The sequence below is a fragment of the Onychomys torridus genome, chromosome 21 (genome assembly GCF_903995425.1).
Source record: "Onychomys torridus chromosome 21, mOncTor1.1, whole genome shotgun sequence".
Classification (NCBI taxonomy): domain Eukaryota; kingdom Metazoa; phylum Chordata; class Mammalia; order Rodentia; family Cricetidae; genus Onychomys; species Onychomys torridus.
Window position 1 is genome coordinate 45,353,172 of NC_050463.1, and position 15,784 is coordinate 45,368,955.

Here is a 15,784-nt window from a genome sequence, read left to right on the forward strand (position 1 = left end):
CACCAGCTTAATCTCTTGTTTTCTCCAAAGACCAAGCTGGCCAGACCTTTGCTCAAGGTAATACCAGAAATACCTTCACACTGTAACTGCTTCTCAAGCATTCCTCACATCCTTTGTCCTATCTACCAACACCAAGCAGGGCATACGGCCAATTCCAGTCTGGAGAGAGAGGGAGGCTCCTCCTAAGAGCATAGAGGAGAAAAAGTAATATCATGAAACTAAACTGTCACCTAAGCAACTTCTAAGGAGCCTCAGTAAGGGGCTTGGAATTTTGTGATATTCTTTGCAAAGCATGAAACACTTTTCATTCAATCCCCCTAAGTCTGTGAGGTGGCCATGTTGTTATTTCTAATTTACAAAAATCCCGAGGCTTCAACTCTTTGTCACAAGTTAACTGATGAAAGAGATGAAATTCCCCAGGTCTCAGTGACCTCCCTCTCCCACACATCTCTCCTCTGCCTCTCTTACTAGACTATTCCACATATAATTACTCCACACTGAGAAATTGCTTTCCCACTGTTGAGAGAGGTCCTGCTAGCATCTTGGAACACGCCATCCTTCTTGTCTGAGCAGAGTATAATTATTGATGTAATTTTAAGCCACTGTAATTTCATTTCACTAAAAAGTCCCAGCATGAATCTGAAATATCAGGAAGACATTAGGGCTAAAGAAAACAAAATGTTTGGGAGGAAGAAGAAAAGCCGCCATCTGTAGGGTATGCAAGTGGCATCTGTGTGTGCTCATTACAGCCCCTCGTTCTGCTGGTGTTCAATTTGTTCCTCAGGTAACTCCACTGACTCATGGGGTTGGAACTGTGGTGTTCCAGAGGCCTTCTGCTTGCTACTGTTAGGTCTGACCTGTTTCATCATCTATTTTAGCTTATATCATATATGCAGATATTTCTCCTCCCAGTCCCCACAATAGGTATCTTCCTGAGATTTCTTCCATTCAGAGTGGTTTGTTTACAATAAACCTGATCAAGGCTCCTCCCCCCTGCAAAGCTGTGCAGAGCAGTAATGCCAGCTCAGAATACTGCTCAGAGGGATAAGCTGAGCCCAGAGACAGGAATCTGGACTGAGAGGTGGAGGAGTGCTGGAGAAAATGAAGCAAGTCAGGACAAACTAGACACAGACACGGGTCTTCCCATCTGCTCCAAGCTTTTCTGTTCGGGCCTGAGTGAACCTTCACTGCCGCTCTTAGGTCTTGGTGGTTCCATCGCTTCACCAACATGACCACCACAGTTAAGCACCACCAAGACCTAAGAGCGGCAGTGAAGGTTCACTCAGGCCTGAACAGAAAAGCTTGGAGCAGGATGGACCCAGGTGGTTGACCAGTTGCTAGCTTAGAAGGTGTTGCGAAGATATTTTGTGGGCGTGATCGGCATCGGCAGTTGCTTGACCGAAAGTCACCCTGACAAGGTGCCTCATCCAATAGGCAGAAGGCCTGAAGAGAAAAACCCTGGTGGTCCCCAAAGAAGGGGCTGTGCCTCAAGACTGTAGCATAGAAATCCTACCTGCTTTCCAACATGGGCCTGGGTTACAGGCTTAAATGGGCCGGTTTTCACAATACTATGCACATAAGATGTTGTGTATCTTGCTTTAACTATGTGTCTTTTTGCACGCGTGCGTGCACACACACACACACACACAGAGTGAGAGAGAGAGAGAGAGAGAGAGAGAGAGAGAGAGCGAGCTTTGCATGGTACCTTTACTACCTTTCTATTGCAGTGACAGAACACTAGAACCAAGGCAAGTTATGAGAGAAATAGTTTCTTTTGTCTTGGGGTTCCAGAGGGTTCCAATCCATGATGGAAGGACAGAGGCAGCAGGCATGGGGGCTGGAGCAAGATGTTAAGCACCCACAGCTTGAACAGGAGCAAAAAGCAGAGAGAGAAAAACAGAGAGTCGGATAAGGACTTCGGCTCTCAAAACGCTGCCCATTGTGGCCATGAGCACAAGACCCTCAACTTTTCCAAAAGAGCCACTAACTGGGGTTCCAGTGTTCAAATATATGAGCTTGTGGGGCCATTCACATCCAAACCACTCTACATGGACACAAACATCCTACCAGTTCCCTTTCTTTAGTGTTGGGGTTTGAAAAAGAACTGTCCCCCCCATAAGCTCATGCATTTGAACACATGGTCCATGATTGGTGATGATGTTGGGGAGCTTATGGAACCTTTAGGAGGTAGTGTCTTGCTAAAGGAAGTATGTCTCTGGAAGGAGGCCCTGGCATCTCACAGATTCACTCTACTTCCTGTTCTCTCTCTCTCTCTCTCTCTCTCTCTCTCTCTCTCTCTCTCTCTCTCTCTCTCTCTCTGCTTTCTGTGTGTGGATGAACATGTGACAAGGCAGCTTCCTGTCTCGACTGCCATGCTGTGGCCTTGCCTTCCTCACCAAGATCGTCTCCAGTTCTCTGGAACTGTAAACTAAAACAAACACCTTCCTTCTTACACTGCTGTTTGTCCTGATATTTTACCATGCATACAGAAAAGTACCTAACACCCTGGACCACTCTGGCTGGGATAGGTCTTGAGACTGGGACTGGGGGTCTCTGCCACAAATGCAGAAGCTACTTTGCAGCTGGGCAACGGGCATGGTGGATAGTGGAAGAATGAAAGCTTGTTATTAATATCTGTAGAGGAAAACATCATTTATCAAGGACTCCTGCCCTTCTGAGCCCATACTCACAGGCATCAGGGCTGTCCTGGAGGTGGAGACTTAAGAACTCATGATAGGTCTTGGCATCAATTAAGTGGGATGATACCATGGGATCTTCTTAAATGGTTGCCACCCAAAGCTTAAGTTTTGAAGTGTGGGCTATACACTCATTGAGTTCCAATGCCGCCAGCCATTGAAACCTGGGCCACATGAGGTAATCGATCATAGAGAGAGAATCCCCATCAAAGAAGGCTGCCTTCTCATTAGTCATACCCTCCTCCAGCTTGCAGAATTCTTTCCTCAATTCTTCTTTCATGCCAGAAATGTCTCCTCCCTTCTTCACCCCAGCAAATCTTGTAACCAAGGGTGGCGTCTTAGAGAATATCTCGAAGGTCATCCTCTGGCAAGCTTTCTTGTAAGGGTCATCTGTAAATGACTTCTCCAGGTATGTCTCATCCAGCTACTCACAAGTGATGAGGGATTGGGAAATCAACTGACCCTGACTGTCCCCCAGAATTAGCACCATCCCAGACAGATTCTTCTTAAAGAACCACTGAGGGAGACAGCTCCCTCTTTTCCTCTCCCAGGGTACTCTTGAGTAGGGAGAAATAAGGAATATGTAGACAGACATATAAAGGAGAGAGAGACAGTTAGAAACATAGAATAGCCTTGAGAGGGCCTCGGTCCAAACCAGCCCCTTTTGTCACTGGTAAAGGGCTTTTAAAGGAATGCCAAGGGGTGGAGCAAAAGACCTCCCCCAGCACAGCCAAGTGCAGACCATCCCAGGCACCTGGTGACCATGCACGTGGTCCAGCCATCTCTTAATGCAGCCCTGCTGTGTAAAGCAAGCTCAGATCTCACTAGTAAACCTTTGTGGGCTCCCACAAAACACTCAGGCTTGTTTTTCAGGTTGGTATGATTTCATGCTGGATTCCCTTACCCTTCAGGACCATCAGTGCCCTCTAAAGTAAGGGCAGAATCTCATGTTGTAGACTGGACCTATGGAGGTGCTTCCTTTCCTCAAGCTCCTGGCAGATGCCCCTGACATCACTGCGCTGTGTAGGCCAAGAGCCAGGAGGGTTTGCAGGCAAGTGGGAGAATCTCATAGAAAAGCCCACATTGCCTTCAAGGGACTGTTGAGAGAAAAACAGTTACTATGGGGGATTCTGCTCAGGCTTCAGACAGAGACAGGGGAAGATTGGAATGGTGCTGCCAGAAGTCCAGGGGCTCCAAGGGCCCAGCAGAAGCTGGAAGAGGCAGGAAAGCCAGGCTTTGAGAGACCTTGGGAGGAGTCCAGCCATACCAATATCTTCATTTTGAACTTCTAGCTCACAGAACGGTCAAGAGAATGAATTTCTGAATTTGGAATTTCTGAAACTTTGATTATAACAAAGAGTTTTTGAAAAGCACAACAGCCCAAAATAAATTTAAAATCAAATACATAATGAAACTAGGTGCTTAGGCAGTCTTCACCTATGTTGCTTTGCAAACCAGCTTTCCTATAGCCTTGTCTGTGAGCACAACATGCACACTTTTCCTTGTGGATGCCATGTGAACACTTTCTCAAGTTCTAGGCTTCCAAGGCAGCATCTTTGTAGTTTGATTCCTGTGCCTATGTATTAACACCTAAATATACATGTATGTGCCATCTACCTGTGGTGCTGACAATCTGAGATTGCATACAAAAGCAGGTGACATTTAGGGAGCTTTGCTGAGTGAAATGTTCTGGAAGATCCCTGAGGTTGATACAGCCATGCATTCCATGAGAACACATTGATAGGGATGAACACATCCAACATGCATGTCAGTTGGTAGGGATGGACACATGCAACATGCATGTTGGTTGGTAGGGATGGACACATGCATGTTGGACCCAAAGACATGTTGCCTCAGGACATTGTGCCTTCCTTGGTTTATGTAAATATACTCTTGCATGCTCTTCTGATACAAATATCACCTAGTAGTGCAATGTTCAAAATATCTGTGTCATTGACACATGACACAGTAAAAATTTCTGGCAGACAAACCGAGTCTTTAATCCATGCAGTGACCTGGACGAACATGACAGAAGGAGCCCTTGAACCTGGGGCCATCTTCATCCAAAGTCCATTCTCTCCACTGATTTGCCGCTCTGTCCTTTTGTAACTATTGTAGGTACATAGTAAATGAATCCCTTATTGAGTGAAAGACGTCTTTGGCATATTCTCATGTATAACTCTTGGGTGTGTTTAAACACTGGATTCTATATACCTATCACTCACGTGCAAACATTAGACCAGGATACCCTTAGCAGGCTCCTACTCCTGCCTCTCTGTGTTCCTAGGATGTGTTCAAATATTTCCACGTACTGATGCTGCTACAAGAACACAAAAAACAGTCCAATTGTTACCTATCTCAGAGAGCCCACACAGAACACAGAAAGGGCTTCACAGGTGCAGATGACCTCTTCTTTCAAAAGACCAAGACTTTCACATGCTGAGAGTTCCATCACATTGTTCCATCCTTCCTATCTGAAGTTTGAAAACTTGAAAACAAGGGCTAAACATAAAAGGGGAAAGGACAAAGCACAGGAAAGAATTTGAGGGTACAAACTATCATCCTGGTATAAGAGCCTTCCACACAGCCCACAGCCAGGAAAAGGCTGGTTCCAGCATCCCTAGCTATGACATCAGATGGAGTGGTACCCACATTTAATCCCAGTACTAGGGAGGCAGAGGCAGGAGGATCTCTGTGAACTGGAGGCCAATTTAGTCTGTAGAGCAGATCCAACCACCAGTACCATCACCATTACCATCACCGTCACTACTACCTGGTCAAGGGAATAGACTACCTAGATGGGTGGAGCCATGCTAAAGAGACAGGTGGGATAGTTAGTTCTTTAATGAGTTGCTGTACTTTTCCCTTCTGAGGATCTCCACCCTTAGTGAAGAAGCAAGTTGCAGCCATGGAGGGTCATGAGTCTATTCACATTTCAGAAACATGTAAGTTTCCCTTTCCCTTTTTATCATCCTATCTTCTTTCTGAACGTGCTTTCCTTAACAGTTTGAACTCCCCAACCCCAAACATTTTGGCTTCTGGACTGTCTGATTTTTGTGTGTCAACTTGACACAAGCTAGAATCATCAGAGAGGAAGGAGCCTCAGTTGAGGAAAGCCCTCCATGAGATCCAGCTGTAAGGCATTTTCTCAATTAGTGATCACTGGGAGAGGGCCCAGCCCCTGGTGGGTGGTGCCAGACCTGGGCTGGCAAGCAAGCCAGGGGAAACAAGCCAGTAAGCAGCTCCCCTCCAGGTTCCAGCCTTGCTTGAGTTCCTGTTTGACTTCCTCCAATGATGGATTATGATCTGGAAGTGTAAGCCAAATAAACCCTTGCCTCCCCAGCTTGCTTTATGGTCATGGTGTTTTGTCACAGCAAGAGACACCCTAAGACAGACATTGATTGGTACCAGCAGAGTGGCATGTTTCTGTGACAGAGCTGGCCATGTTTTGGGGAGGACTGTGGAAGGGCTTTGAATCGTGGGGCTAGAAGAGCCATTGAGTGTTAAGAGCTCAGTGGGGTCTTCTTTAGGAGCTAAAGAATGTTGAAAGCAGGGCAGAAGAATGGAGGCCTGGCTTGTGAAGTTTCAGAGGGAAGTTTAAAGACTATTGGGGCCATTTTTTATTTTGAATTAAGATCATGTGGTTCTGGTTAGCTGGGGCTGAAGAATCAGCTGTGATTGACAATATCATACCACAACTACTAATGCAAAATTTTGCTTTGCTGGGATACTCGATGCTGGTCAGCTGGAACTAAGAAATTAGCAGTGATTAAGAAGAGACCAGCATTGCTGAGGTGAAATCTGGGAAGGATTTCCTGAGAGCACAGAGAAGCTGTGTTCCAGAGGCAGCCAAGGTTGTACCTCTGTACCTTGTGCTGACAGCCGGACTGGGTAATGTGTAAGAGTCATCCGGGTGATATTGGTTCTGAAAGCACCAAGGGGTCATGGAGAGCAGCTGAGGATTGGCATTGTGAGAGACTATTGGTAAGGTGCAGTCTCAGTGGCAGCTGATGACCCAGGACTGAAGGGGTCATACAAAGAAGTTGAGGCTTGGCACCATGAGAAGAGCCTATGAGAGGCTACTGGTGAAATTGCAGCCCACTTGCAGCAGAGATCCCAGCATTTTGGAGATGGGATGACCACCAAGAACAGCAGCAGCTGTGGAGTGGAGCCAGCTGAAGCCTCAAAGACAAGCTGTGTGTGCTGCAGAGGGCGGAGCTGAAGAAAAGACCCAAGCCCTTTGGAGGGGCCCAGAAGGTGGTGAGTAGATCCCAGACATTGGTTGGAATTTTGTTTTGCTTTGATTTGATTTTCACTGTGCCCCTTTTGAAGTAAGAAAGTATTTTATTGGAGCCCACAGTTGAGAGACTTTGAATGTTGAGACTTTGGATTTTAAAAGATTGGCCATTCTAAAGGGACTGAAACTTTATGTGTTTGAATTTGTAAAGACTGTGGGAGTTTTAAAATTATTTATAGTTTTAATGTGATATATCGGTTGTGAATAAGAAAGGAAGGGTTGTAGCTTAATAATGATGTGTTTGTGTGTCAAGTTGACAAGAGGTCGGTTGCACTGGCTGGTTTTGTGTGTCAACTTGATACAGGTAGAGTCATCAGAGAAGAAGGAGCCTCAGCTGAGGAAACACCTCCATGAGATCCAGCTGTAAGGCATCTTCTCAATTAGTGATCAATGGGGGAGGACCCAGTCCATGGTAGGTGGTGGCATCCCTGGGCTGGTGGTCCTGGGTTCCTATAAGAAAGCAGGCTGAGCAAGCCATCGGGAGCTAGCCAGTAAGCAGCACCCCTCCATGGCCTCTGCATCAATTCCTACCTCCAGTTCATGCCATGACTTCTTCCTTCAGTGATGGATTACAATGTAGAAGTGTAAGCCAAATAAACCCTTTCCTCCCCAACTTGCTTTATGGTTGTGGTGCTTCATCACAGCAATAGAAACCCTAAGACAGCTTCCTTCCTCTTTCCCTAAAGCTTCCCATGTGGTCGCATGTCTGCCATGTGCTGACCTCTATGCCAGCTTACTAGTTATGGCTTTCCCCTCCTCTCCTCTGTTACCATTCTCTGGCCAGCAGCTGAAGTTCACATCTTGTCTGCCTTAGGGTTTTTTGTTTAGACTACCATAAAATTGTTCTTGCATTCGTGTCCATTCTTAAATTCTTTTATTAATAAGACTGAGAACCAAGGGAGACCTGATTGCCCTTGTATTAGTGTCTCAACAAAAGAAAGGAAGGAAGACAGGTGACAAAAAAAAAGAAAGAAAGAAAAAGAAAATCCAATCCCTGGCTATGGGATGACTGATTCTCCACCCTTCATCTGAAGGTAGAAGCTGAGCCTGCTAATCTGAACTCCGGTTGCTGATCCACAGGAGTTCACTAAGAATGGGAGCCAAAGGGGGATGGAGCCAAAAGAGATTGTGAAACCTGGAAAGAGAGCAGGCTAGGAGCAAGTGCTATGCAGGCATGTGGGAGATGGTCTGGAATGATTCCAGAGGCAGAACGTCAGGGTCGGTGGTAGTTCAGGCTGTCACCACATGCAGGAATACTGGGTGGATGTCTGGAGATGGAGCAGGGTAGACAATAGACATGACTGGCTCCATGCCTGTTCTTGACCATTCCATTAGCCTCCTGGGGCTCAGGCAAGGAGATCCTTCTCAGCAACTGCTTGAAAGCCAGATCTCCTTCTGCGTGGTCCTCTCCATGTCCAAATGGCTTCACCAGAAGTCTTGGCAATGAGTTCAGAGCTCAGAATAGAGATGAAGAACTCAGGGCCAGAGCTTGAATAAATAGGAAGGATGGCCTTTTATTTTCAGGATTGGTCTATTTGGGAAAGCAGCCTGTAGTCAACAACAAAGAAAGTAGCTCTACCTGACGCCTTTGAAAGCCACAGACACACCTGTCTATTGTGCCAGGCTCAGCGTTCAGGTTTCCAGCTGATTCTGTCAAGAGCATAGTATTCTTAATTACAGGGCATGAAGTTGGCCTGTCTCTGTACCCAGATGTACGTATGAGCTTGTCTTCTTATGTCTGAATATAAAACCATGGTGCTCCTCTAGCAGCTGCCTCCCCATCGCAGGCCCCGAGAGAGCAGTAACTCATTAAGAATTGAGTCAGCTTCCATCAGTCACTGCATGAGGGTTCTATGATGACAGTTAGGGTATTCAGCCATCCAATCACCAGAGTAGGCCAGTTCAGAAACTCTCTCGACTATTGCCAGTAGTCTATGGTGGAGTCATCCTTGTGGATTCCTAGGAACTTCCCTAGAGCTTCAGGAGTCCAATCGATGAGAGAGAGGAGGGATTCTATGAGCAAGGGATATCAGAACATGACTGGAAAAAGTACAGAGACAACAAGCAAAACTAGTGGAAACACATGAACTGTGGAACAATAGCTGAGGAGCCCCCATGGTACTGGACTAAGCCCTCTGGATAAGCGAGACAATTGTTTAGCTTGAAATGTTTAGGGGGGCCCCAGGCAGTAGGATCAGGATCTGTTCCTAGGGCATAAGCTGGCTTTTTGGAAATACTTTGCACAGCCTTGGTGCAAGGAGGAGGGGCTTGGACATGCCTCAACTGAATGTACCAGGCTCTGCTCACTCCCCATGGAAGACCTTGCCTTGGAGGAGGTGGGAATGGGAGGTAGGTTGGGGGGTAAACTGGGGGGGGGGGAGGAGGGAAAGCGGGAATCTGTGGTTGGTATGTAAAATGAATAGAAAATCTCTTAATTTTTTTAAAAAAGGAATTTCTGGCCATTTGGTGGGCCCTGCAGGAAGGCTCCCCTTTTCTAAGACTTCAGGCAGACCCTGCAATCTCCACACCCTGCCCCCACACCCATCTGCCTGAGACCCCAGCCACTTCCTGAGACTCAGAGACCAGCCCCCAGCACCCATCCACCTGGGAACTCCCATCTAGACCAAAGCTTCCATCCTTCCCTGGAACTCCCATCTGGACAAGAGGAGCTCCCATCTGGACAAGATAAGGAGACCCCAGGGACTTCCTGAGACTCAGAGTCCAGCCCCCCAGCTCCTATCTGGCCAGCACTCTCATCTGGACCAGAGCTCCCATCCGGCCCAGAGCTTCCATCTGGACCAGAGAGAGGCTCCCTAAATCTGTCAGCTCTGTCTGGACCAAGTGCACTGATAAGACCAAGAACAATTCCACTAGGAGATGGGGAGACGTCAAGGCAGAAGTACATACAACAAAATAAAGAGCAATAGAGCATTACCAGAACATAGCCCTTCTCCAACAGCTAGACCTGAACATCATGGAATGGAAGAAGCAGAAGAAAACAACCTTATAAGTAACATCATGAAGAGGCTAGAGCCTTATATAGCAGAAATCAAAAATAAAGTGGAGGAACAGACAAACAAAAAATGGGATGAACGCTATAAAAAACTAGAGGAAAGGACAAATAAAGCAGAAGGAAACAATAATTCCCTGAAAGAAAATCATGAAAAAGCAATGAAACAGATGAGGGAAACAGTCCAAGATCTGAAGAGGGAAATAGAAAAAATGAAGAAGACACTAGCAGAAGGAATGCTGGAAATAGAAAATCTGAGTAAATGAATAGGAACTTCAGATGCAAGTATAACCAACAGAATGCAAAAGATGGAAGAGAGGATCTCTGGTGTTGAACATACAGTAGAAGAAATAGATTCATCAAAGAAAACAATAAAGCCAACAAAGTCATGACCCAAAATGTCCAAGAAATTTGGGATACCATGAAAAGACCAAACCTATGAATAATAGGGATAGAGGAAGGAGAATACCAACTCAAAGGCACAGAAAATATAGGTAACAAGATCATAGAAGAAAAGTTTCCCAACTTAAAGGAGGAAATGCCTATGAAGATACAAGAAGCCTGTAGAACACCAAACAGACTAAACCCCCACCCCCAAAAGTCCCCTCGCCACATAATAATTAAACAACTAAACGTACAGAATAAAGAAACAATATTAAGGGCAGCAAAGGAAAAAAGCCAAGTGACTTATAAAGGCAAACCCATCATAATAACACCCGATTACTCAATGGAGTCTTTGAAAGCCAGAAGGACCTGGACAGACATAATGCAGACATGGATGCCAGCCTAGACTAATATACCCAGCAAAACTTTCAATCATCATAGATGGAGTGAACAAGACCTTCCAAGACAAAACCAGATTTAAACAATACTTATCCACAAACCCAGCCCTATAGAAAGCACTAGAAGGAAAATTCCAACCTAAGGAAGTCAGATACACCCATGAAAACACAGGCAATAGATAACACCACAGCAGTAAACCCCAAAGAAGAGAAGTACACACACACTACCACCAAAAAATAAAAATAATAACAGGAACAATCACTGGTCATTAATATCCCTTAATATCAATGGACTTAATTCACCTGTAAAAAGACACAGACTAACAGAATGGATACGAAAACAGAACCCATCTTTGTGCTGCATACAAGAAACATACCTCAAATTCAAAGACAGACACCTCCTAAGAATAAAAGGCTGGAAAAAGACTTTCCAATCAAATGGTCTTAAGAAGCAAGCTGGTGTAGCCATCCTAATATCCAGCAAAATAGACTTCAAACTAAAATCAATCAAAAGAGATGATGAAGGACATTACATACTCATCGCAGGAAAGATCAAACAAGATGAAGTCTCAATTCTGAACATTTATGCACCAAACACAAGGGCACCCACATATGTAAAAGAAATATTATTAAAGCTTAAATCACATATAAAACCCCGAACATAAATAGTGGGAGACTTCAACACCCCACTTTCACCTCTGGACAGATCTGCCAAATTGAAACTTAACAGAGAAATAATGGACTTAACTGATGTTATGACTCAAATGGACTTAATCGATATCTACAGAACATTCCACCCGAACAAAAAAAAAAAATACCTTCTTCTCAGCACCCCATGGGACCTTCTGTAAAATCGACCACACACTTGGCCACAAAGCAAATCTCAACAGATACAAAACAATTGGAATAACCTCCTGTGTTATATCAGACCACCATGGTTTAAAGTTAGATTTCAACAACAACAACAACAACAACAACAAAAAAAAAAAAAAAAAAACTACAGAAAACCTACAATCTCATAGAAACTGAATAATACTCAACTGAATCACCAATGGGTTAAGGAAGAAATAAAGAAAGAAATTAAAGACTTCCTAGAGATCAATGAAAATGAACACACCACATACCCAAACTTATGGGACACTATGAAAGCAGTGCTAAGTGGGAAATTCATAGCACTAAATGCCCACATAAAGAAGTTGGAGAAATCTCACACTAGTGACTTAACAGCACATCTGAAAGCTCTAGAACAAGAAGAAGCAAAGTCTCCCAGGAGGAACAGACACCCGAAAATTATCAAATTGAGAGCTGAAATCAATAAAATAGAAATAAAGAGAACAATACAAAAAATTAATGAAACAAAGAGTTTTTTCTTTGAGAAAATCAACAAAATAGACAAGCCCTTATCCAAACTAACCAAAAGACAGAGAGAGAGAGAGAGAGCATCCAAATTAACAAAATCAGAAATGAAAAGGGGGACGTAACAACAGATAATGAAGAAATCCACAGAATCATCAGGTCATACTTCAAAAACCTCTATTCCACAAAACTGGAAAATCTAAAAGAAATGGATAATTTTCTGGACAGGTACCACATACTTAAGTTAAATCAAGACCAAATAAACCATTTAAATAGTCCAATAACCCCTAAGGAAATAGAATTAGTCATTTAAAGTCTCTCAACCAAAAAAAGCCCAGGACCAGATGGTTTCAGTGCAGAATTCTACAGATCTTCAAAGATGAGTTAATACCAATACTCTTTAAATTGTTCCACACAATAGAAGCAGAAGGAATATTACCAAACTCCTTCTATGAGGCTACAATTACCCTGATTCCTAAACCAAACAAAGTTGCAACAAAAAAGAGAACTACAGACCGATCACCCTCATGAATATTGATGCAAAAATACTCAATAAAATACTGGCAAACAGACTCCAAGAACACATCAAAACAATTATCCACCATGATCAAGTAGGCTTCATCCCAGGGATGCAAGTGTGGTTCAACATACAAAAGTCCGGCAATGTAATAAACCAACAACAAACTCAAAGAAAAAAAACCACATGATCATCTCACTAGATGCAGAAAAGGCATTTGACAAAATCCAACACCCCTTCATGATAAAGGTCTTGGAGCAATCAGGAATACAGGGAACATACCTAAACATAATAAAGGCAATCTACAGCAAGCCAACAGCCAACATCAAATTAAATGAAGAGAAACTCAAAGCAATACCACTAAAATCAGGAACAAGGCAAGGCTGTCGCCTCTCCCCAAACTTATTCAATATAGTACTTGAAGTTCTAGACAGAGCTATAAGACAATATAAGGAGATTAAGGGGATACAAATTGGAAAGGAGGAAGTCAAGCTTTCCTTATTTGCAGATGACATGGCAGTATACATGAGTGACCCCAAAAATTCAACCAAGGAACTGATACAGCTTATAAACACCTTCAGCAACATAGCAGGATAAAAGATCAACTCAAAAAAAAACAACAACAACAACAACAACAACAACAACAACAACAACAACAAAATCAGTAGCCCTCCTATATACAATGGACAAACAAGCTGAGAAGGAAATCAGAGATATATCATCCTTTACAATAGCCACAAATGATATAAATTTGGGGTTATTCTAACTAAGCATGTGAAGGACCTATATGAGAAGAACTTTAAGTCCGTGAAAAAAGAAATTGAAGAAGACGTCAGAAAATGGAAAGGTCTCCCATGCTCATGGATAGGCAGGATTAACATAGTAAAAATGGCGATATACCAAAAGCAATCTACAGATTCAACGCAATCCCCATCAAATTACCAACACAATTCTTCACAGACCTGGAAATAATAATACTCAACTTAATATAGAAAAACAAAAAACCCAGGATAGTCAAAAGAATCCTGTATACTAAAACAACCTCCGGAGGTATCACGATCCCTGACCTCAAGCTCTACTATAGAGCTACTGTAATAAAAGCAGCTTGGTACTGCCATAAAAACTGACATGTGGACTGATGGAATCGAATTGAAGACCCTGACATTAACCTGCACACCTATGAACATATAATTTTTGACAAAGAAGCCAAAACTGTACAATGGAAAAAAGAAAGCATCTTCAACAAATGGTGCTAGCATAACTGGATGTCAATGTGTAGAAGGCTGCAAATAGATCCATATCTGTCACCATGCACAAAACTTAAGTCCAAGTGGATCAAAGACCTCAACATAAATCCAGTTACTCTGAACCTGATAGAAGAGAAAGTAGGAAGTAGCCTTGAATGCATTGGCACTGGAGAGCACTTTCTAAATATAACACCAGTAGCACAGACACTGAGAGAAACAATCAATCAATGGGACCTGTTGGAACTGAGAAGCTTTTGTAGAGCAAAGGACACGGTCAACAAGACAAAGCAACAGCCTACAGAATGGGAAAAGGTCTTCACCAACCCCACATCTGACAGAGGCCTGATATCCAGAATATATAAAGAACTCAAGAAATTAGACATCAAAATACCCAACAGTCCAATTAAGAAATGGGCTATAGAACTAAACAGAGAATTCTCAACAGAGGAAGTTCAAATGGCTGAAAGACATTTAAGGAATTGCTCAACATTCCTAATTATCCGGGAAATGCAAATCAAAATGACTCTGAGATACCACCTTACACCTGTCAGAATGGCTAAGATCAAAAACTCAGAAGACAGCTTATGCTGGAGAGGATGTGGAGCAAGGGGAACTCTCGTCCACTGCTGGTGGGAATGCAAGCTTGTACAGCCACTTTGGATATCAATATGGCACTTCCTTAGAAAATTGGGATTCCGTCTCCCCCAAGACCCAGCTGTAGCACTCTTGGGCATATACTCAAGGAATGCTCAATCATACCACAAGGGCATTTGCTCATCTATATTCATATCAGCATTGTTTGTAATAGCCAGAACCTGGAAACAACCTAGATGCCCTTCAACTGAAGAATAGATAAAGAAAATATGGTACATATACACAATGGAGTACTACTCAGCAGAGAAAAACAATGACATCATAAGGTTTGCAGGCAAATGGATGGATCTAGAAAAAAATCATCCTGAGTGATGTAACCCAGACTCAGAAAGACAAACATTGTATGTACTCACTCATAGGAGGATACTAGATGTAAAACAAAGATGACTAGACTGCTACACAACTCCAGGGAGTCTACCTAGAAAACAGGACCCTAGGACCCTAGGAAGGACACAGGGATTGCCCAATGACAGAGCAATGGATGAGATCTACATGAACAGCCTGGACGACAGTGGGAGTAATGAAGGGCAAGCTTCGAGGGAAAGAAAGCTTAGGGGAGCAGGAGATCCCAGCTGGATCAAGAGCAGAAAGGGAGAACAAGGAATAACAGACCATGATAAATGAAGACCACATGAGAACAGGAAGAAGCAAAGTGCTCGAGAGGTCCCCAGAAATCCACAATGATACATCCACTGTAGACTCCTGGCAATGGTGGAGAGAAAGCCTGATCTGACCTAGTCTGGTGATCAGATGGCCAAACACCCTAATGGTCATGCTGGAACTCTCATCCAATAACTGATGGAAGTGGATGCAGAGATCCTAGGCCAGGCCCCAGGTGGAGCTCCAGGAGTCCAATTGTCAAGAAAGAGGAGAGACTGTAAGAGCGTGAATTGTTGAGACCAAGATTGGAAAAGCACAGGGACAAATAGCCAAACGAATGGAAACACATGAATTATGAACCAAAAGCTGTGGAGCCCCCAACTGGATCAGGCCCTCTAGATAAGTGAGACAATTGAATAGCTTGAACTGTTTGGGAGGCATCCAGGCTGTGGGACCTGGACTTGTCCTTAGTTCGTGAGCTGGCTGTTTGGAACCTTGGGTTTACACAGGGATACTTTGCTCAGCCAGGAAGGAGGGGACTGGACCTGCCTGTACTGAATACACCAGGTTTAAATGAATCCCCAGGGGAGTCTTGGCCCTGGAGGAGATGGGAATGGAGGGAAGG

The 15,784-nt window shown here is 43.9% G+C and overlaps 1 pseudogene; it reads right to left on the bottom strand.

Moving 5' to 3' along the window:
- Nucleotides 1-2,649: 2,649 nt before the first annotated feature.
- LOC118571513 lies at nt 2,650-3,708 on the bottom strand (annotated as a pseudogene).
- Between the last annotated feature and the right edge of the window lie 12,076 nt (nt 3,709-15,784).